The sequence below is a fragment of the Mesocricetus auratus genome, unplaced genomic scaffold, assembly GCF_017639785.1.
Source record: "Mesocricetus auratus isolate SY011 unplaced genomic scaffold, BCM_Maur_2.0 Super-Scaffold_100021, whole genome shotgun sequence".
NCBI lineage: Eukaryota > Metazoa > Chordata > Mammalia > Rodentia > Cricetidae > Mesocricetus > Mesocricetus auratus.
Window position 1 is genome coordinate 25757997 of NW_024429202.1, and position 23130 is coordinate 25781126.

A 23130-nucleotide genomic window follows, 5' to 3' on the forward strand; every position below is an offset into this window, starting at 1 on the left:
GTAAAACTTTCATTATTTGCAGATGATATGATAGTTTACATCAATGACCCAAAAAACTCTACCAGGGACCTCCTACAGCTGATAAACTCCTTCAGCAAAGTGGCAGGATACAAGATCAACTCAAGAAAATCAGTAGCCCTACTATATACAGATGTTAAAAGGGCTGAGAAAGAAATCAGAGAAACATCACCCTTTACAATTGCCACAAACAACATAAAATACCTGGGGGTAACGCTAACCAAACAAGTGAAAGACCTGTATCGAAAGAACTTTGAGTCTTTAAAGAAAGAAATTAAAGAAGCCCTCAGAAAATGGAAAGATCTCCCGTGCTCTTGGATAGGTAGAATCAATGTAGTAAAAATGGCAATCCTGCCAAAAGCATCTACAGACTCAATGCTATCCCCATTAAAATCCCAGCACAGTTCTTCACAGACCTTGAAAGAACAATTCTCAACTTTATATGGAAAAAAACAGAATAGCCAAGACAACTCTGCTCAACAAAGTAATGTAAGGAGGCATCACCATCCCTGACTTCAAGCTCTATTATAGAGCTATAGTCCTGAAAACAGCATGGTATTGGCACAAAAATAGACAGGTAGACCAATGGAGTCGAATTGAAAGCCCTGAGATTAATCCACAAACCTATAAACACCTGGTTTTCAACAAAGAAGCTAAAATTATACAATGAAAAAAAGATAACATCTTCAACAAATGGAGCTGGGATCGACATGTGAAGCATTCATTTTCCTAATTTAAATAAAAACATTACAAAAAAATCTCGTAGGCAAAGGAGTCAAAAGTGGGAAACCTTAAGAAAGCCATGGTCCATAGCTTAAGCACATAGGATCTTAGGCAGTAAAAGATGAACAAGTAAAATAATATTTGGTGATCACATGTGTACCTCAGATTTACTCAGCATCTCACTGTTCACCACTCAGTGCAAAGAGCTTTGTTGAGACTTTTCCCATCTATTATAAGTATTCTTTTGACAGTATTCTTGTGTAAAAATCATGTCTAAAGAAATATTTTAACTTAACTTTCTTCAATTTAAAATTTATTTTAAATTGAGAGAATGTTCCATTTTGACTAAGTTCTAAAAATAGAATGTAATTTTGCCAACTCATTAGGCTAGTATTTAATGTACTTTTAGTTCCAATATCTTGTAATTATATTAGGTAGCAATTCTAATTTTAAAGCAATACATGAGCAAAAAGAAATCATGATACTTATGCACATATGTAAAGCATGTAGCCTATGAAACCCTTGAAAACAAAAAGTATCCTCACTCATACTTTTACCCTCAGTCTTTCAATCAAATATAACGAAGTGTAAATAAGATTGGAACTGAAGCAAACACAGAAAAGGAAACTGAAGGGGAGAAGGGGTGAAAACAACACCTAACATAGTATTAGTACTATTTCATAAAAATTAATTAAAACAGAAACTGGAAAGAAAGGAAGAAAATTGGAAGTCTGGGTACCTGAGTTTTTTATTGTAAGGATTTTATTAGCCAATAAAATGCACAGCTTTTTAAAATACTGCCATAATCTTAAACTATTTTGTCTTAATGTTTTGTTTTATTTTAAGATGTGTGAATGAAACTAGTTGGCAAAGAATAAAATGCTATATCCCAGAAGGGAATGTCTGAGCCTTAAACTACCAGCAAAGTAAAACTTGATGCTGTCTTAATTAAGTCTCAGTAAAAAGAATGTTATAAAGTTTTACATTTGTATCTCAAAGAGAAACTATAGTCTTCAAAAATTCATAAAATACTGACTCATGAGTTCTCAGAAATAAAAGAGATTTTTTAATTTAGAATTTGGAAAACATTTCACACATGATTCCTTGAAAGGTGCTATTTGGCTAGGTTATAGGAGAGCTTGTGTATAGAATAAACTGTAATAGATTTGGGGGCCTGAAAAGGTGGCTCCGAGTTTAAGAGCACTGACTGCTCTTCCAGAAGACTGGGGTTCATTTCCTAGCACCCACATGACTGCTCACAAGCATCTGTTGACTCCAGTTCCAGGGCATCTATCCCCATCTTTTGACTTCTTTGGGCACTAAACTCTATACTTGTGGTATACAGACAGACAGGTAAAACATACTGACACCTGCTAAACAATGAAATACTTATTAAAAAGCAGATTTATGAGATAGATAAGGGCTCACCAATGTATGGTTGTCGTTTATTGGAACCATGCCTTTGGTTAACTCAAGCATGTGTTATTTTATTCTGTTTGAAGCCCTGAAAATAAAAAAAGAACCTCTGCAACAAAACATCTTGACTTGGTAACTGCCATGTGTTTGTCCCAATCATGGATGTCAGGAAGTTCGTCATCACAAGGCTGCAGATTTGATGATCGGTTAAGACTGGTTTCCTAGTTCTTAGACAGTATCATATACCTACATCTTCTCATTTACCAATTTCTTTGGCTTCACTCCCAGGACATGAATCTCATTCGTGAGAATTCTACTCTTAACACAGTGGCTCACAGACCCCATTTCCTTGTGCTTAAGCTTTTGACCCATGAAGTTTTATGGACACAAACCTGTGGTCCATAAAAATTACAGATCTACAGAATGCATCTAATGCAGTGCCTGGACTCTGGAGAGCACGGGTTCCATTGAGAAGATCTGTCATTGGTTGCATGTGTGCCTCTCCTTGTGCAGACCGAATGGGAGACTGAAACTCGAACAAGAACAAGAGTCTGCAGAGGGACAGAGGAGAGGATCTGACCTGCCACTGAACACACTGTCTTCTGAGGAGGAGCTAAGGGGGCAAGTTGGACATAGCATCTGTAAGACAGGGAGTTCAGATAGGAAAAGTCAAAATTAAAAGCAATCAATATGAAACAAACAAAGTCACCTTGAGTGAGGTAACCCCCATACCCAGAAAGAAAACATGGCATGTACTCACTTATCAGTGAATATTATCTGTAAAGTAAAAGATGATCATGCTATACTCCACAGAGCCAGAGAGGCTAAGTAACAAGGAGAGCTTAAGGGTGGACACAAGGATCTCCCTGGGAAGGAGAGATAGAATAGATTTCAAGGGTGGACTGCGGGCTGGTGGGATTGGGAACAGGAAGTGTCATGTTGGAAGGAATGAGGAAGAAGATACTTTGATAAACGACTGGGACTGGAAGGCATTTGGTTGTCAGGTGGAAACCTGGTGCAGTGGAAACTCCATGGAATCTACGAGAGTAACCCAAGCAAAGACCCCTAGTAATGAGGGGACACGGAGCCTGAACTAGCCATCTTCTGTACCCAGGCAAGACTTCTAGTGGAGGGATTGAGACACCAATCCAGCCACAAACCCTTCAACCTAATTGGTCCTTCCTGCAGAAGTGTTCTGGGACTGGAGCCCAGCAGAATCCTCATCAAAGAGACCAGAGAGACTTCATGCATCAACTGATGGGAGCAATGCACAAAGCTCAGGATGTCCTGCAGAGGAGGGGGAGGAAGGATCAGAACCAGAGGAGTTGGGGACACAAGGACAACAAGGTCCACAGAACCGATTAACCTCATGGGGGGACTCATGGGGGCTTGCAGAGATCAGAAAGCCCATTGGGGATCTGACCTAGGTCCTCTATACATATGCCATGACTGAGTAGCTTGGTGTTCTTGCGGGATTCCTAACAGAGGGACTATGGACTGTCTCTGACTCTTTTGCCTGCTTTTGGGACCCTTTTCCTGCTACTGGATTGCTTTGTCCAGCATTGATGTGATGGTATATGCTTTGTCTTATTGTTACTTGTTATGCCATGTTAGGTTGACGTCTCTAGAAGTCCTGTTCGTTTCTGAGAAGAGGCAGAGATGGGTGGATCTGGGGGAGAGAGAGAGTTGGACAGGGAACACTGGGGCAGGGGAGGAAGAAAAACCTGTGGTCAGGATGTGATGTATGAGATGAGAATAAAATAATTACTTCTTAAAATAAAAAAATAAAAGCGATCAATATAGCAATGGAAAAAAGAGCTACAGAAAGCAGAAATAAAACCAGATGGGACTCGCTCCAAAATAACCCAGCCATGCCAAGCTGCTAGCCAGAGTTGGGTCTGACAAGTGGAGTGGAATGAAAGACTCTGAGCACTAGGCTCTGTGAGAGCCAGGAGACAGTTCACGCTGCTAGAAATATAATCAGAGGTAAACTCAGCATGCTCAGAAGAGAGTGGGAAAGCATCCCACTGGCAATAGCTTTAACAATAATGATAATAATAAACCAACTGAGGAGGTGAAAAACATCTACAATGGAAACATTAAGATGCTGCAAAATAGAACTTGGAGAAGATTCAAGATGAGGAAAAGGCCTCTTGTGCTCTGAGACTGTTAACATTATGAAGGGGGGTTGTACTACTTGTCTTAGTTTGGCTTCTCCTGCTTTAACAAACACTGTGACCAAAAGTAATGTAGAGAGAAAAGGGTTTATTTACCCTACAGGTGACAGTGATGTCTATCAGCCAGGGAAGACAAGCCAGGAACCTGGATGCAAGAAATGAGAGAGAGACCAAAGAGGGATGCTGCTTACAGGCTCACTTGCTCACCATTGCTCAGCTTATTTTCTTAAACAACCCAAGTCCGCCTTCAGAGGGCAGCACGGTACCAATCGGATGGAGACAAGTCATCAAGCATTAACCAAGAAAATGCCTACAGATATGTCCTCAACTGAGGTTCCTTCTTCCCAGATGGCTCTAGTTGTGTCAAGCTGTCAAAATCAGTACCTTGCCAAAACCAGTCTATCAATTCAATGCAATCCCCATTAAATTTCCAGTGATACTTTTCATAGAACCAGAAAAACAATCCTAAAAATCATATGGAAATGCAGTAAACTAGAGATTTTTTCAAAAGCGATCCTAAACAGAAATAAGTCTGCTGGAGTATCACCATACTTGCCCTCAAACTACACCATGGACCCACAGTGACAAATATAGCACAATACAGATTAAAAAAAAAAACAACCGAACAGAATGTAGACCAACAGAACATAATAGAATGTCCATAAATAAACCCATGTAAATATGGCAACACAATTTTCGACAAAGGCATCAAAATATACACTGAAAAAAAGAGTACTTTCAGCAAATGGTGCTAGCAAATCTGAATGTATGCTACAGAATAATGAGATTAGATCCTAACCTCTTGCTTTCCACAAAATTCAATTTAAAGTGGATCAGAGGCCTTAATTTTAATTGGGAAATGCTGAAATTGCTAAGGCAAAGCATAGGAGAAGAGTTTCAGAATATAGGTACAGGGGGAAAATTCTGAATATATCAAAGAAAACAACATCTAGATTGATAGATAAGATTATATTAATTAACTAGTTTTCTGCAGAGTTATCAACAGACTGAATAAACAGTCTCAAGAATAGGAGAAATTCTTTGTCAGCCATACTTCAAAAAGTAGTTAATGCCTATAATATATAAGGAACTGCAAAAACTGAACAACAAAAAACAAAACTTTCCATCAATACAATGGGCCAATATATTGCACAGTTCCCAAGAAGCAGAGATGGCCAATAAATATTTTTGAAAGTGTTCAACGTAATTAGCATTCAGGGGAATGCAATTTAAAACCACTTTGGGATTCCAGGTCACCTCCGTCAGATTGGCTAAGATGAGGAAAGTAAATGACAAACGCTGGTGGAGACATAAGGAAAGCATAACCTTTTTCCACTTTTGGTGTCGGTATCACCTAGTACAGTTATCACAGAAATCATTTTAAAAGATTTAATGAAGACAAAAAATAGAACTATCTTGTAACCCAGCCATACCACCACTGGGCATGTACCCAGAGAGTTCCGTATCCTACCATAACTAAAGATTTGTGTTTAGTTAGTACTGCTCTATTCACAATAGCAAGGAGATGGAACCAGCCTAGATGGTCCATCTGCAAATAAACTGATCATGAACACATGCTCCATATATGCAATAGAGGGTTATTCGGCCATAAAAGAAAACTGGAATTACAAAATTTGAAGATATTGAGATGGGAAGAGTGCAAGCAGGAGGGGTCAGGAAGACACAGAGGAGCAGAGAGAGAAACCACAGAAAAGTATATTTCAAAATGTTTTAATTAAAAAATGAAAAATGTTTTTATAGGTTTGCCTGGTGCTTTCTCCCGAACACTGTCTTCCTTAGAGCCTGTCATGTGGCCACTACACAGAGGCTGCCTTCAAATTCAAAGGTCCCACTCCTGATTCTGAGAGCCTGGGATGGTCAGTCTCTGCAGTGTTCACAACCGTCAGCATGTTGGTTGAGCTAATCCAAGTATCTCAGTCAGTGTTATTTCTAACCATAAAAAGAAGACAAATATTTTAAAAACAACTGTGCAGAGATCCATAGATGCCCACCGAGGAAGAATCTATCCTCTTCTTGAATATTATATGATGCACAGTACACTTAGACATGACAACACAAGCTGTCGAAGTGTTTTATTGATAGCAAAATTGATTGTTACAGAGGTCTTATAAGGATCATTTTAAGGAAAGCACATATTTGTATGGAAGTTTTAAATTCCTCACAGAAGAAGGTAATTTCCATGTATCTTATTTTGAAAAAAGGAAATAAATAACTTCTATTACCACCTTAGAAGAGACGAGTTAAAAAGGAAATCGGTGCGGAGATGAACCGAAGTGCAACCCTTTGAACTAAGCAGAGGGACAGACACTACAGTGGTGGGTTATAAAAAGAAAAATCCATCACTTACAACAGGGCTGTGTGAGGACACGTCTCTACTCTGAAAGCCCGGGAAGGTAGTGTAGAATAATAATGACGGCCATGGCAATGAGCACAATTTGTGGATTATAAATGGTGTGTTTTTAATAAGTTCCTACATTGATGTATCTCTTTGTTAGAAAAATCCCGTTTCTCCCTGGGTCATTTTTCATGTCTGTCTCCCTGACGGTAGCCTCTTTGTCTGACAGAATAGCAAAGCCCACATTAATGGCACAAAATGGATCAGAGCAGAGCACAAATTGTGCAACACAGGTATGATAGCTTCGTCCCTGTTGACTGAACTGCAATTGACCTTGGAGGGAAGATCAGGTGTTCCAGTCCTGAAGATGCTCATTTGAGCTGGAAAACTCTGCTTGTAGTGGTGGCAACATAATAAGGGAGATAAAATGAACGGCATGTGCTTATTGTTTCAACGCAGACACCGCATGGCTCTTGTTTCTAACAGGAATGGCAACCTCACAAGACAGCACAAGATGTGGAAATGTTTCTCTCCAATGACAAACCATCATCACTTTCCAAACCATCTTTATTTCCAAAAGCTTTGCAATTAGAAACCGCCATGCCTAACACTTTTACCAGCCTGATAAGTTAGATATTCAAATGTGTGTGGTTTTTTTCAGGGAAGTCCACGGAGAGTTTCATGTTAGCCCTAGTAGATACACCATAACGTGGGTCACTTCTAGGTGCAATATGGCAATCAAAGACCGGCAACTGCAATGACCCAAGCAGAATGTGAGATCTCCGGGCCTCAAAAAGCAAGGGTTTGCTTTCAGTTAAAAAAGAAAACATGCAAAAAAATTTAACCAGGGGGGATAAAACACATTCTTTTGTTTGTTTGTTTTTTGAGACAGGGTTTCTCTGAGGCTTTGGAGGCTGTCCCAGAACTTGCTCTTATAGACCAGGCTGGTCTCGAAATCACAGAGATCTGCCTGCCCCTGCCTTCCAAGTGCTGGGATTAAAGGCTTATGCCACTTACGCCTGGCTAATAAAATACATTCTTAAGCCACTGTGGCTACTATACACAGAACAGAAGGTCAAAGACCAGAGGTGGAAGCAGAGAGGCCACTTGCCAGAGACAGGTGAATTCACTGTCCATCCAGCGTGGGGCAGCGATGGAGGTGGTGGGTAGACTGGCTTGTCATATGGATGTTCAGGGGAAGAAAAGAGAAGGCAGCCATGGGAGAAAGGAATGTGCAACGCGATAAAATCCTTCATTACCCCCTTGCACACGGAAAAGCATTAGGTCAGGAGACCGACTCCTGCCTTGCTTTACAAATCTCACTTAAAGAAATACGAAGTCACAAGAGAGAAAGGCAGTTGCTTCAGCCTAAAATAAGCAGTGTATTTTAGCTCTAATTCTTCTACAAACCAGAACACCCTTGGTTTTTCCACAAAGATTTACTCATCACTTATAATATGCATAAAACTCTCTGCTGATGAAGTTAAAAGTCAAGGGCTCCAGCTAGGCTCTATAACACTGTCAAAGCTACCAAATCGTTATATAGTTCAAAACACAAATAAATATGCATAAACTCTCAAGCCACCCCGACAGAGGCATCTACCACCTCCACATCAAATTGAACCCTTCCAATTCTATCTTTCCCTGTATGATAAATCTGCACCTACTGAAATAAGAAAACTAGATAATCACATCAGCTCATCCTTCAGGCTTGATAAGTTCCCATAATCATGTAAGAAAAATTATGTGGGTATGTTTGCTCATTTGAAATACCCATAGAGATCAAGAAATTTTAAAAGGGCCATAAGGAAGCCTCTCAAGAGAAAGGAGACAGAATAAACTGGTATAGAGGGGAATAAGGGAACAGGAAAGGTCAAATTAGGATAGGGGAGGAGATCACAGGATAAAAGAGAGAATATGGAAAAGAGTAAATAACACTAAAGATTTTTTTTCAAAAAATTATATGGAAACTGTGGTGGTTCTAATGAAAATGGCCCCCATAGACTCTTAGGCAGTGGTACTGTTAGGAGGTGTGGCCTGGTTGGAGTAGGTGTGGTCTTACTGGAGGAAATGTGTCACTGGGGGAGGGCTTTGAGGTTTCAGATGCTCAAGTCAGCACAATGTCATTCTCTCCTTTTCTTAAGCCTCTGCAGACTGACTTTCCAATTTAAAGTGCTTCAAAAAAGGAAGACTGGCATTCAGCCTAGTGCATTTCCACAGTAGCCTTCATTCTACTTCAGCTCTATATTTGAGCTCCAACACCGTGTATTTTTTGTGCCATTAGATCTCAAGTTCTCCAGGCAAGAATTTGATTAAATACAGTAGAGTTATAGCATCCATACCTGGGAGGCTTAACATGTATTAAATAATAATCATTTCAATATAAGCACAAATTAAAGGATAGTTCAAACTGTTAATATTATACCTCAGGATAAAGTCGCTGTATAAACATAAATGTTGCATTCTTTGTTTGCATCTTTAAATTATTACTTATTCTTCTCTTTAAATAAGGAATGAAGTGTTCAGAAGCTACTATTTGGAATCTTCTACTTTGGGCAAAGATGAAGTAATCCACTGTCTGAAACAACTAAAAAAATATTAGTTAACACTCCCCCAATGAAACAATTTTTCAAGACACTGGACATGAAGAAATGAAAGACAGAAATCCCTGAGAGAAGAAAAGCGAATGTAGCAAGACTTGATTGTTCTTACTTATTGTTTGGGAAGTCACACATACATGCAAGCCAGTAGCAATTGAAGGACCAGTGGGTCTGAACTCCAGAGGCTGTGACACCGAGTTCCTGGCAACTTTGAATCTCATGTGTTTCCCAGACCCATCATCACCTTCTTAAAAGAAGAAGAAAGCTTATTCAGTGCCACTACCAGCAAAGCACTGTGGCTGTCCTTCACCGTGCTGGCTGCTATGTGGACTGGAGGTCCTACCAGTAATATCCAGTGAAAGAAACACTGGAGTCATCTAGTCCATATTGACTGAGGCTTGACTACAGCTTCTTTGTGTAAGGGCAACTTTACTTTTGTAGTAGAGTTTACTGATCGTCTCAAGTTCATTTTCAATTGGAATCTGGCTCAAAATGTGAGTCCTGACCGAGGCAGGAGGCCCTGTGTTCTTTTTACTGGCACTCCTTCCCCAGATCTCAGCACCAGAATTCTTGATACATCATTAGCTGAGAAAGATTTGTTTTTATTCTTAGGGGCCACCTACTGAACTTACATGCTGCTGGAAGGGTGACGCCAGCTAGAAGAGCCCACACCAATCAGGGCAAGGAAAGTTACATCTACAAATGTTCCTCGCACATCTGGATAATCTGAGAGAAGAAAAGAAGTGGGTGTGCAAATATAGATCTTCTGAAGAAAACCCAGGGGAAAGGCTAGTTATTCTAAACAGCAAACCATTGTTTGATTCTGCTTCCCATGGCTTCTTACTGTATATCTCTGAAGGCTAATCTTGGTTGTTTTTTTGTTTTGGGATTTTGTTTTATCTGTATACCTTTGTTCTCTTTTAGTAACGTGTCATTATTGTGATGAGCATGGCCTTCTTCTATTTTGGTTTCGTTGACACGATAGCCAGATTTTTGGCTGAGTCAGAGGCCAACACAAAGTGGGTGATACCTGGATTCCAGTTTTCTCCACGGTTTCTGTTGTTGTAAATGAAGAGGCATGCCAAATAACCCCTTTTATTTAGCTACTGCACTTGGATATGTGTTAACACAGGATTCTTTGCACTTGCCTTTGGGTTGCCCAGCTCCATATTACAGGAAACACTGATGCACTACTTTGGACCCCAGAAATTCTCCACTGTGGGTGGGCTTGGTGACCATCATGGAATGCTGTCCTATTATGAAGCCACAACTTTTAGGTCATCTTGATGATATATAAGGAGACTATAAGTGCACAGTGGACATGAGCCATAACCAAACTTGTCACTGGCATTTATCTCACCGTTGACATGAACATCAGTTATTGACTTATTACCAAAACCAAAAGGCAGAGGAGCAGAGACATGAAAACAAAGATCAAGAAGCAGGATGGGTGCTCATGAGAATCCAAAGCTGTGCAGTCTCCAGAGCAGAAAAGTACAGGAAACTCACAAACAAGGCAGCTCCAGTCTGAGAGCTGAGCCAAATTCAGTAAGTAGTTCATGGCCAAGACATTTAGGTCTGCTTACCATCTAGGAAAGGTCTCCAATGTAAACCCTTGACATTTGTGTGGCAACATGTGAGTGTTAATTAATAGGATCTTAGTTTCACTCCTTATCAATGCCAGAGTTTAAACTGTTGGATGCTTTGGCAAGGAAGTTGTTGACAAGAAACATGGGGAAAAGGTAGACATGTTTGTTGTTGTTTCATTTTAAGCTTTTGAAAGTGCTATGAATATTGTCACATTCACATTAAGTTTAGTTTGTAATATTTCTTAGGACCAATGAGATGTCTCTATGAGTAGAGGTACTTGACCTCAGGCCTGATGACCTGTGTTCAATCCCCAACTCTCATATGGTGATAAGAAGGAACCTACCATTAAGAGTAGCCCTGACTGCCACATATGCCAGTACAAACACAGAAACACAGAGAGAGAGAGAGAGAGAGAGACATGAAACACACACAAATAAAAATTGAATAAATAGGTAAATATAGTTTAGAGATGGATTGGGAATGCATGTAGCTCAGTTGGTGGTAGTGTTGGCCTAGCATGTATGAAGTCATGAGTTAAATCTCTAGCACTATGAACATGGTGACACACATCTATATAAGTTCAGACAAGTGATCTTCAAGGTAAGCTAGCCAGTTAGACTAGCTGAATTAGACTTTCAAGTACATCAAGAGAACTTGTCTCAGTAAACAAAGTGTACTGTAATCAAGGAAGACCCATGAACATCAACTTCCTTTTAATGTCACACTTAAAGCATAAATACAACAGAATGGCTTAGGAACTTGATGCCCTCAAAAGAATTTTAGATTAATTAACTAAACATGGTCTTATGGAGCCCAGGGTGTCCTCAGAGACACTATGAAGCTAAGGATGACCTTGCACTATTTTTTGTGTAGGTTCATGTGTGAATGTTTACATGTGTGTATGTGCTAAACTCATCTACTTTGGTGCTACATTAAAAGGAAAGATAGATACTGACTCATTTGAAACAACCCATCCTTCCTATTTGTAATATATTGTCAGCCATTGTTATTGTAACATTTAAGAATAAACACATTGCCTAAAAGTTGAATATTTTATAAAAATGCTGACTAAATATTTTTCTAGCATAATAGTTGCCTAATGCTTGTGCCCACTAGTTACATACTTGGGAAATTTAGAAACACCGACGTTCAGGAATGTATTTACAGCCACTTACATTTGTTTATGCCTCCTAGATACCTTTCCCAAGATGCTTATTAGACGCCAAGTGCTAGAATTTTGTTTTCACTAAATCACTGCTCTTGTTCCTGGGTTGAGACACCGCGCGTGGCTGCAGATCATTGCTCATTTTGAAATCAACTATACACAATAGTACATAAATGTACATACATTGTACAGACTATTTAAACTGTATTTGCTTGTGTGTATTTGAGTAAGTAGACAAAGTGTGAATTCATTCAGATAGTACAAGCGTCATCTGAATACGGCTTAGGTTTTACAAAACCCTAGTTATTCCACTAGCCTCTTAGACTCTGTGTGTGTGTGTGTGTGTGTGTGTGTCTGTCTGTCTGTCTGTCTGCCTTGTCTGTCTGTGTGTCTTTGTATCTCTGTCCCTATCTACATCTCTCTTTCTCTTTCTCCCTCTCCCCCTCCCTTTCTCTCCTCTCTCTCTCTCTCTCTCTCTCTCTCTCTCTCTCTCTCTCTGTGTGTATTTGTTGTCTGGTTTTGGTTGGTTGGGTTTTTGTTTGTTTGTTGTTTGGTTAATTAGCTTTGATAGTACTGGAAATTAAATTCATGGCCACAAGCACAACAAACACACTATGAACCACCGAGCCGTACCTCAGATTCCTGGAATCGTTTCTTTTTCTCCTTGGAGTTTCTTCCTTTTGATTGTTGATAGGTCCACTTAATTTTCTCTCAACTTAGAGCTAGATGTGTAGTTTATGTTGTTCATAGAGATTCTGAGTGTGTGTATGTGATTGCGTGTGTATGAGTGTGCATGTGAGTGTGTGTATTTAACTGTGTATTTATGTGAGTCTGAATATGTGACTATGCATGTGAGTAGGTACATGAGTATATAGGTGAGTGTGAGGAGTATGTAAGTTTATTTGAATGTATGTGTGACTATGTGTGTGTGGTTGTGTGTGTGTGTGACTGTGTTTTAGTGTGTGTGAGATACTGTGTATGTGAGTGTGCTTGTGAGTATATGTGTCTGCATGCATCAGTGGGTATATGAGTGTTAATATGTGTTAGTATGGATGTGTTTAACTGTGTGTATATAAGTGTATTTGTAAGTGTGGGCTGTAAGTGTGTTCTGTCAGCATGTATGTATGTATGAGTGTGTATATGAGTGCCTGTGTAATACTCAGAGTGTGATTACATGTGTCTATGTGTATGTGAGTGTGTCTGTGAATGTGTGTATTATGTGTCAATGTGTATGAGTAGATGTATGCATGTATATGAGTAGATGTGTTTACATGTATGAGTAGATAGTGTACATGTATGAGTAGGTGTGTGTATGTGTATGAATAGGTGTGTATGTATGTATATGATTAGGTGTGTGTATGTGTATGAGTAGGTGTGTGCATGTATATGAGTAGGTGTATGTATATGAGTAGGTGAGTGTATGTGTGTGTATGTATATGAGTAGGCATGTGTATGTGTATGAGTAGGTGTGTGTATGTGTATGTATGTATATGAGTAGGTGTATGTATGTATATGAGTAGGTGTGTGTATGTGTATGTATGTATATGAGTAGGTGTGTGTAGGTATATGAGTAGGCATGGATATGTGTATGAGTAGGTTGTGTATGAGTATATGTGGGTATGTGTATGAGTATATGTGGGTATGTATATAAGTACATGTGTGTATATATATATATATATATGAGGTGTGGGTATGTGTATAAGTAGATGTTGGTGAATGTGAATGTGGGTGTATGAATGTGTGTGCCCACAGTTTTCTGTTGTTTTGTTTTTACATGTTTATTTTTAGAGTTTGCAAATGCAAAAAGGCCAGAAAAGTGCAGCTGCATGTCAAACAATAAAAACAAACTAAGGACAGGAATTGCTCCACATGCTTAGCTTCAATGGGAAAATAACTTTGTTTTGTCTTGGGACATCTTAAAAAAGAAACCATGCCATGCTTAGGATTATTCTTCTTTTTAACCTTTCATGTATTGGAAATGGAATATGAGTACCATAGGCATACACACGGAAGTCAGAAGACAACTCACAGAAGTAAGTCCTCTTCTTCCACCATATGGGTTCAAATAGTTAAACTCAAGTTGTCAGGCTAGGTAGCAAGTGCCTTCACCCACTGTGCCAGCTCCACAGCCTACTGGCTACACGTGTAAGTTCCCCAACAAGCCTTAAGATCTGTGGTGCTTTTGGCTTACCTGAGATATGGAAAACTGCATTCAGTATCAGCAGATAACTGAAGGGAGGCAAGAACAAAACTGCAAATAATTTTAAACCTATTGTCTGCTAAGTAGAGGCAGATATAAGGATATAGGCATGTGGTAGGCTACACTCACTGCACTTAAAATGCACCATAATTGACAGGGACAAAAGACAGATTCAAAAGTTGCTGAAGGTAAATTTCCACATAAAATATCTATTTTTACGAAGTGAAAACATCACTTAATAATTCATGTTTAAGCAAAGTACACGTAAAACTTCATAGGTTCTCAAGCTCACATTTCTCTTTAAGAACTTTGTCATTGCATTGTTGGTCTCCCACGGTCAGACTTTCAGAATCTGCACGGAAATTATCCTTGATGTGAAAAGCTTTCATACCGAGACTCCCTGCAGATATAATAATGAAAGTTGTTTAGCTGATATGTTTATTTTACAAACTTTGCCACAGCATTGACCACCCCAAGTATGAAGTCTCAGCATGGAGAGGTTTCTACATTACATGTCTACAACGCAGCCATCCATAACACGTCAGGGACTCTGTGCTTCTTCTGTAATCCACTGGAGCTTTTTGTAATCATCAGGCCCTGTGGCTGCTGCTTATAAAAAAACCTCATGCAGCCCTATATAACAAGAATATTAGTGCAAATGCATTCTTATGTCATTCAATGTAAGATAAAAATCATCATTACTTCCTTTGCTCTTGATCATAGAATCTACAATGTGGTTATAGATTGTGAATTTGGGGGGGGAGCATCCCTGTGATCTTTAATTGTGTGTTGGTCAACATATTGCTAATTTGGTTTAAATATTATATATCATTAAGTATCATCTCTATATGCTAAATATTGACTTTCATCATTTCCCACTGCATTGAAAAGGAGTAAAAACAATTATCTACAAGGTATGACAGATGATAACGGGCACACCATATCCAAATTCTGAAGGTTCCATGTAAGAATCTCAAACACCATGTATTGGAATTACTAGAAATAAGACCACTGAAAGATAGCTCAGTGAATAAAGGTCCCTGCCACAGAGCCTGATGACCTGAGTTCAACTCCCAGATCCCATATCATGGGGAAAAATAAACAACTCCTGAAAGGTGGTTTCTGGCCACCCTACATGTGTGGGAACACAAAAATAAATAATTTTTAAGAAGTTATATGGCACCAGGTGGTGGTGATGCATGCCTTTCATACTAGCCCTGGGGAGGCAGAGGTAGGTGGATCGCTGTGAGTTCAAGGCCAGACTGCTCTTCAAAGCAAGTTCCAGGACAGCTAGAACTGTTACACAGAGAAACCCAATCTCAAAAAAGTCATATGACCTAAGTTTGCTGGAGATATGAAAATTATCTTGATATTTTTGTCCAATATTCTTGGAGTAATGCATGTTAAATATTTTAAACCATTGTAAGAGTCAATAACCCCTGTGCCATTGCATAAGAGGGAGCACAAAGACTGTAGGGGCTGAAAGATCAGGGAGTTTGCTCTGAGTTTGTGTTCCTTAAGAATGTCAAAAACTATGCTCATAAAGTCTTGCCAACATGACTGCCTAAACATGAACTGTATAACAACATACACATGCCAACACAGCAGGGGGAACCCCATGGGGGCCTCAACCCTACACAAAGAAGCAACTAAAGGCCAATAGCAAACGGTCATCCCAAGAACATACACATAAATAATATTATAGATTATAGAGACTGAGCAAGTTGTATTTATGCATACATACACACACACACACACATACATACATACATACCATTAATGAAAAAGAGGACAAGAATTTGAAAAAAGGAGGAAAGGTATATTGGATGGTTGGGAGGGAAGGAAGGGAAGCAGGGGGTGATGTAATTACAATATAATTTCAAAAACTAAAGAAGTAATTTTTAAAAGCCAAATGACCCACACATTCTATTCCTTCTGGCAGGGAGTTCCACGGAAGCATGCTATGATTTACAGTGGCAGGAGATCTCAGCACTTCCGATCGTCTCAGGGAAATAGCGTTCTCTTGCTGTAAGCGTTCTGTGTTTTATAAATTTACAGTTCATCTGACAAGCTAATCTGACGAATGCCAACAGGAAACTCCCATTTTGATTTTCAGTGAAAGCATGGCCATCCAAATAAAAGAGTCTAAGACGCACAAACATTTGTAAGAGGATATCAAAAAACACTCTTGGGCTATGATTAAGTAAACACTACAAAACACTGATTCCACTTTTTAAAAATAGGCCCAATTACATAGCAAAGCCCTAGCACTAGCATGCTTTACTTGCTGTGGGAAGATCCACTGTTTGATCCTGGCATTCCGGAAAGAACGTTCTTATGTCCACATGGTCCTAGGCAGTGGTCTAGGCCCATACATCTCTGTGGCCCCAGGTGGCAGCACAAGCTACCCAGATAAAGAAACCCTCCCCAACACACACACACACACACAATGGCATGACCCTGAAACACTGAGGTGGTCTCAGGTAGCTGACCTGACCCTGGTCATCCACATGGTCCTCGATGGTAACCAACATCGTATCCTGATGCCTGACAGGCTCCTCGTGTCACAGATAGCATTTGGTTGAGTCCTACAGGTCCCAACAGCACGGCCTGGCACGGGGATGTTGTTTTTCATGTCTCAAGTGCCCAGCCTAGAAACCACAGATTTGGTATAATGGTAACCAACTACCCGGTGCCAAAAGTTCCTGGATAGTTGTGGCCCCACCCCAGACTATGAGGTGTCGGGAGCCATCTGTGTCCTCTGCCACTCAAGCCTGCAAAGTGTGAGCAGGTGTGGAATATTTTATAGGGAAAAGATTTGAGGGTCGTTTGGACCGAAGGGGCTTTTTCCAGACGCTAGAAACTCCTGTACTGATGAACAGTAAATGGCAGACTCAGCAAGTATCTTGGAAATAACCATTGTTAGGGAACAAAATGATGAAATTTTCACCCAACACAGGTAAATGATACTTTTCATGGTAAATAAGCAAAGACACCCCTCATACAGTCAGGAAGTTCTAAGCACCTGCAGAGCCCTGTGCACAACCAGTGAGCAGCTTCCAACGCTGGGATGTTGGGAACATCTGTGGGCATTTGAGAGGGTTCAAATGAAAGCATTAGTCTCAGTCATCATGAGCAGCTAAAGATTTAGAAGCATGCACATCAGTCACAAAGGAATTCAATTAAAATAAAATTAAGAATAGGTTTTATCAACTTAGAGAATATTAGGAAGGTTTTTGTTTTGTTTTGTTTTTAAGAAATGAGTGCTTCTACAACTTTATAGGAAAACAATTTGGTTTTAAATCACAAAAGCTCTTCCACATGGAAATTTCACCTTTAAAATTTCTTCTATACAATCTGCTCTCAAATATACAAAATGACATTCAATCCCTACTTAATAGTCACCAACTGCGTACCTGCTGGTGTTGTAACTATAAATGTAAAAGAATATCTGGAGCTTGTATTGGTTGCGACTGAGCCTATAAAGACTATAAAGCCTACAAGCATGTGTCAACTGGAGGCAAGTGCTATGAAGAGAAGGTGTGTAGGAGAAGGGAGCAGGAAGAGAAGAGGGTCACATCGTGTAAGGGACACCAGTCACTGAAAGCACTTAAGCATTTGGAAGCGTGCACTCAGTCACAGAGAAATTCAATCAAAGTAAAAGGAAGAATAATATGCTGCACCAACTTGGAGAATATGAGAAAGTCTTTTTATTAGAGGGGGAAAGCGGGCCTAAGTCTCTATGTAAGGAGGTGACATTTCAACAAAGATCTGAGGTACGTAAGGTGACTAATTATGTAGTACAGAGTGAAAAGTGTTCACACTATACTCCCAGCGACTCCTGAAGCTGAGGCAGGAGGACTGTGAGTTTGAGGCCAGCCTGAGCATTGAGTCCTTGCCTCAAAACGAAAACTTCGAGATGGCTGGAGGATAGCTTGTGACGCAGTACTGTCCAGCATATGTGGGACCCTGTGATCTACCCTTCGTAGTAGCTGAATTAATGAATGGGTGGGTGAGTGAGTGAGTGCACATCGCGTATTTAGGGTATTTTTAATCAACAGAGACAAGTATGTACAATTCATGGAGAAAAGAGAGTGAGTGAGTGGTTTTGGAGGCACGTTTGATGATGGTTTTGAGTAGGGACTCACTTTCACTGAGCCTTCTTGGTGCTTTTTACTTTATGGACACACTTGCATCTTCATATACAGAACACCACCTGATGTGGTTAACACTAAATAAATACAGCTGGGGTTAAAAACACTGATTCTACTTTAAATATTTCTGAGATTTGTAGAACTCCTTAATGATAATGTTCTATGACCCAAATCACCTCAGAAAATCCATATAGAAGTGTGAGTCACATGCATACAATAAGAATGTTTCTGCTCTTTATGACAAAACACATCAGAAATTCATCTATAAATTTATATCATGTGCATACTGAAAAGATGTTTTTTTGCACTTTCTGACAAAGACAGGTCTTTACCAGGAAAAATGTGTATCCTTGAAAAGAGCAATTCAAATGACACATAATCATCTATGTCACTAAAACAAACTGACTCTCAAGGGTCTAAAGCATCTCGCTAAATATTTGAGAATTCATACTGCCACTCTCACATAAGAAACACAATCCCATGTGCTTCTTCCTTCCAGATTTTAACGTACAATGTCACAAAGCAAAGGCTTAAAGCTAAAAGCAAGTTTGAGCAAAAATAAATAGCTAACAACTCAAAACACACACACCAACTGAATCTAGAACCTGCGTGAAAAGCAGTGCTAAATAAACTCAGAGCATTCGATATTTAAGCCTTTTCCTTGATTTTTGCAGAAGTGTGTATTTACAGGAAAGCATGGCTTTTCTGGCAGCAGAGAAAGAACCGTCTAGAAGACAGACTTAGTTACAGGCAGGACTCACTACACATATGCAACGGAGGAAGCTTGCTCCCACTGACCCGTTCCTATTGACCAAGCACACCACATCCTGATGCCCGTAATCCTGTTTCCAGCTGGTGTTGCCAACAGCTCAGGTGCGAGGATGGCAATATGACCTGAGGCCTGTTCTAAGGGAAGTGCCAGCAGCCACAGGAGTGGACCACAGTTGTGGCTATGTACCAAGAGGCTTGGATACCAACCCATTCCCAAATCTCTTTCAACAATAGCTGGCTCATCCTTCGCCGCCAGTAAATCCAGCATGAAGAGATTGCACTTAACCTCGGTAAATGGGTTCTCTGGGACTTCATTCATTTCACATGATAATTTTCACATCTCGTATAAAGAATTGTAAAATACACGGAGAGAATTGAAGCTAGGGGTGATGGTTTGGAAACAATTTTTCCAGCGAATTTTATTGCAGTCTGAGCATCATGCTCTGTGCTGACGCTATTAGGTTGGGGGCTCGGGGACACGAATTTGAATGGAAGCTCAGCATCTCCCAGCTTTACCATCCTTATTCTTGTGTGTCTGTCCACTTTTTTTGGTGTTTCAGTAAGCAAAACATTTCTACTGAGTCTTCCGAGCATAACAAGACACAGTCGCCGCTTCACATCCGCCTTTCCCTGTGACCAGCAGACATATTTCGTGTAGAGACCTTGGAGTCCTAAAACACCCTTCTCTCCCTTCAGTTTCCTCAGGCCTTATTGAAAAAACGAAGTCTACATCAGTCCTAGGTAGATTTAAATACATATCCTCTCCATATGTGTTTGAGAGCTCATAGTACCATTGTACAACACTGTTTTCTGTAGCCTGGTAACCACAGAGGATGAGTCAAGGGAGTGAGAATTTGGCTGAGCGAGTGCAATGTTTTAATGCCGATCTAACCTCAAGTCCTTTTTGTGCATCAGAAAAGTCAGTAAATCAGTGCGTTTGTCTTGCTGTCAACTTGTATATATAATAAAATTATTTCACAATAATATTAGCTGAATTTGTTATTATTTTTATTTTATTGTATCAACTGCATAAAAATAGAATGTATGTGAAAAGGGAGGGAAAAGACAGGCAATGATAGAATGGGTTGCATGGAAGCAAAGAGCTGCAGATTTAAAAGGGTCTGTAAGTATCTCCCTGCAATTCTGATGAAGAAGTTTGCATTGTGTTCAACGTGTTCATCCTCAAAAAATAATTCCCTAGCCTGTACTAAACATCTGCATATCTGAAAACAACGACAGAGATAAGGAAAAACCTGGTCTTTCTTATTTTCTCTGAATATGAACACACACACACACACACACACACACAACACACACACACTCCTAATGGGATAGCAAGCCATGGCTTCAACAGAGTACCACAAGAGCTTCAGGGTTTGGAAGCTGGTGGGGTGCTTGATCTCTTTGTCTTCCCTACAGATTTGATACAGATGGTGAATAACAATAGTCTGTACTCGACAAAACTGGAGTTTTTCAGATTTAATTCTGCACAATTTTGCTTCCAAGGCAATTGGAGGTTTATATTTTAAAAGTCAAGAACATGTAGCAGAATCTTAGCAACAGAGATTTCATCTTGGCATAAACTTTGAGACCCTGAATACCAGCACAGGATACTTAACAAGAAATATTATGACAGGTTTGTTGGGTAGCATTGGAATATATTTGTGGTAAGAGTTAAGCATGCTCACATCTTTATTTTAAATAAAAAACATCATGTGGGGAATGGCTAGGTATAGGTTAAAGCTGATAAGATAAAACGACGATTTCATGTACACATACATTAATTGATCAATTGATTAGTTATGTGTAAATGGGGGAATATTAACATGTGAGTGCAGGTGTCCATGGAAGATAGAAAATGTCATAAGGTCCCCTAGAGCTGGAGTCATGCAGTTGTGAGACACTTGATGTGGTTGTTTGGATATGAACTCAAGTTCTCTGCTAGAGTAGTATGTGCTTAACTATTGAGCCATCATCAAGTCTCCCTAATTCCATCTTCCAGCATGTCTGTAACAAAAAATGTAACAAAACACTAATTAAAGGTATCAAAACTGAGCCTGGCATTGGTGGCACATGCCATGGGCCGGACGGTGGTGACACACGCCTTTAATTCCAGCAGAGGCAGGAGGCAGGTGGATCTCTGTGAGTTCGAGGCCAGGCTGGACCGACAACCTCCAAAACAATACAGAGAAACCCTGTCTCGTAAAACCAAAAAAAATCCCATCCAGCACTCGGGAGGCAGAGGCAGGCAGATCTCTGTGAGTTTGAGGCTAGCCTAGTCTACAGAGCGAGTTCCCGGACAGGCCCCAAAACAATAGAGAGAAACCCTGTCTCGAAAAACCAAAAAAAAAAAAAAATAACAAAACTGATGTCTCTTATCTAAAATTACTATTCATTGAGTATTAATAGATGATTGATAAATACTTGATCTCATTGAATTCTCAAAATCTAAATGATTGACTTTTATTACAGATGAAGAAACATCTTAAGCATCATGTAACTAGTCCGAGTCATATTTGTCCTAAAGAACAGAGACATTTTTAACCAGGTTTGTTTCTTTGAGCTTTCTGAGTTGATGGATCCACTTCTTTTTATTCTCTTTTTTATGGTGAAAAGGTGTATATTTAGAGTTAGCCAGTTGGATTGGGTTTGGTTGGCAACATCCAGAACATCATCATCAGGAGCCAACCAAACATACGCCTTCTTCTCTCTGTCAGACCTTATAGGGGTGTTGACTTTGGCCACACCAATGTCATAGAGCTTCTTCACAGCCTGTTTGATTTGGTGCTTCTTGTCCTTGACATCCACAATGAACACAAGTGTGTTGGTATCTTCTGTCTTTATCATGGCTAACTCAGTGGTCAGGGGGAATTTGGTCAATCTTTTTTTTTTTTTGCTTCTTTTTTCCTTTTTTTTAAATTTAAATTAGAAACATGCATGCTTCAAATGTTAATCCCAGCTCCCCCCTTCTCCCTCCCAGCCCGAGCCCCACCCTCCCACCCCCAGCACAATCCCCACATCTTTCCCCAGAGAGGGTGAGGCCCTCCTTGGGTGGATCTCTAGAGTCTGTCATTTCATCCAGGGCAGGACCTAGGCCCTTCCCCATGTGTCCAGGCTGAGAGAACATCCCTCCATGTGGAATGGGCTCCTAAAGTTCATTTGTATGCCATGGTGAACACTAATCTACTACCCAAGGCCCCAAAGATTTCTGAGGCCTCTTCACTGACACTATATTCATGGAGTTTGGATCAGTCCCCTGTTGGCCTCTTAGCCATCAGTATGGTGTTCAAGAGCTCCCCCTTGTCCAGTCAGCTGTCTTTGTGTGTTTCACCAGCATGGTCTTGACCACTTTACTTATCACTCCTAGATCTCTGTCACTGGGTTCCTGCGGGTCAGCTCAGTGTTTAGCTGTGAGTATCTGTGTCTGCTTCCCTCAGTCACTGGATGAAGGTTCTAGTATGTCATATAAGGAAGTCATTAACTTTATCATTAGGTAGGGGCTATTAATGTATTGATGATGGTGTAGTGGTCAATCTTGTTTCTCCTTGGCGTTGTCTTGCTAGGATATTTGGGCTGCCTCTGGAACTGCAGGGTCTTGAGCCACCGAAAGATGGTAACATGAGGATCTTCTTTTTGTGACTCTGAACACCTTTTAGCACTGCCTTCTTGGCTTTCAAGGCCTTCACTTTGGCTTCAGCTTTGTGAAGGGCAGGAGCTTCCTGCTTCGTTTTTGTCCCCATCTTGGATCCAATTCTTGGAATGCACATCAGTTGACTAGTCTATGACCTATTCTGGCTACTTAAAGACTTGGTAAACATTGTGGATGAAATAAGTAGCATTCTCTCTTATTTTATCATTGTTTGTGCTCATAAATATACTTGTGTTCATCTAATGAAATTCCTATAGTTACTACCTCCATGTATTGTATCAATATCCATTCAGATGCCTATCCCCCAATAT

At 40.0% G+C, this 23130-nt stretch overlaps 1 pseudogene; it reads right to left on the reverse strand.

Moving 5' to 3' along the window:
- Positions 1-21636: 21636 nt before the first annotated feature.
- Positions 21637-22910, reverse strand: LOC121133375 (annotated as a pseudogene).
- Between the last annotated feature and the right edge of the window lie 220 nt (positions 22911-23130).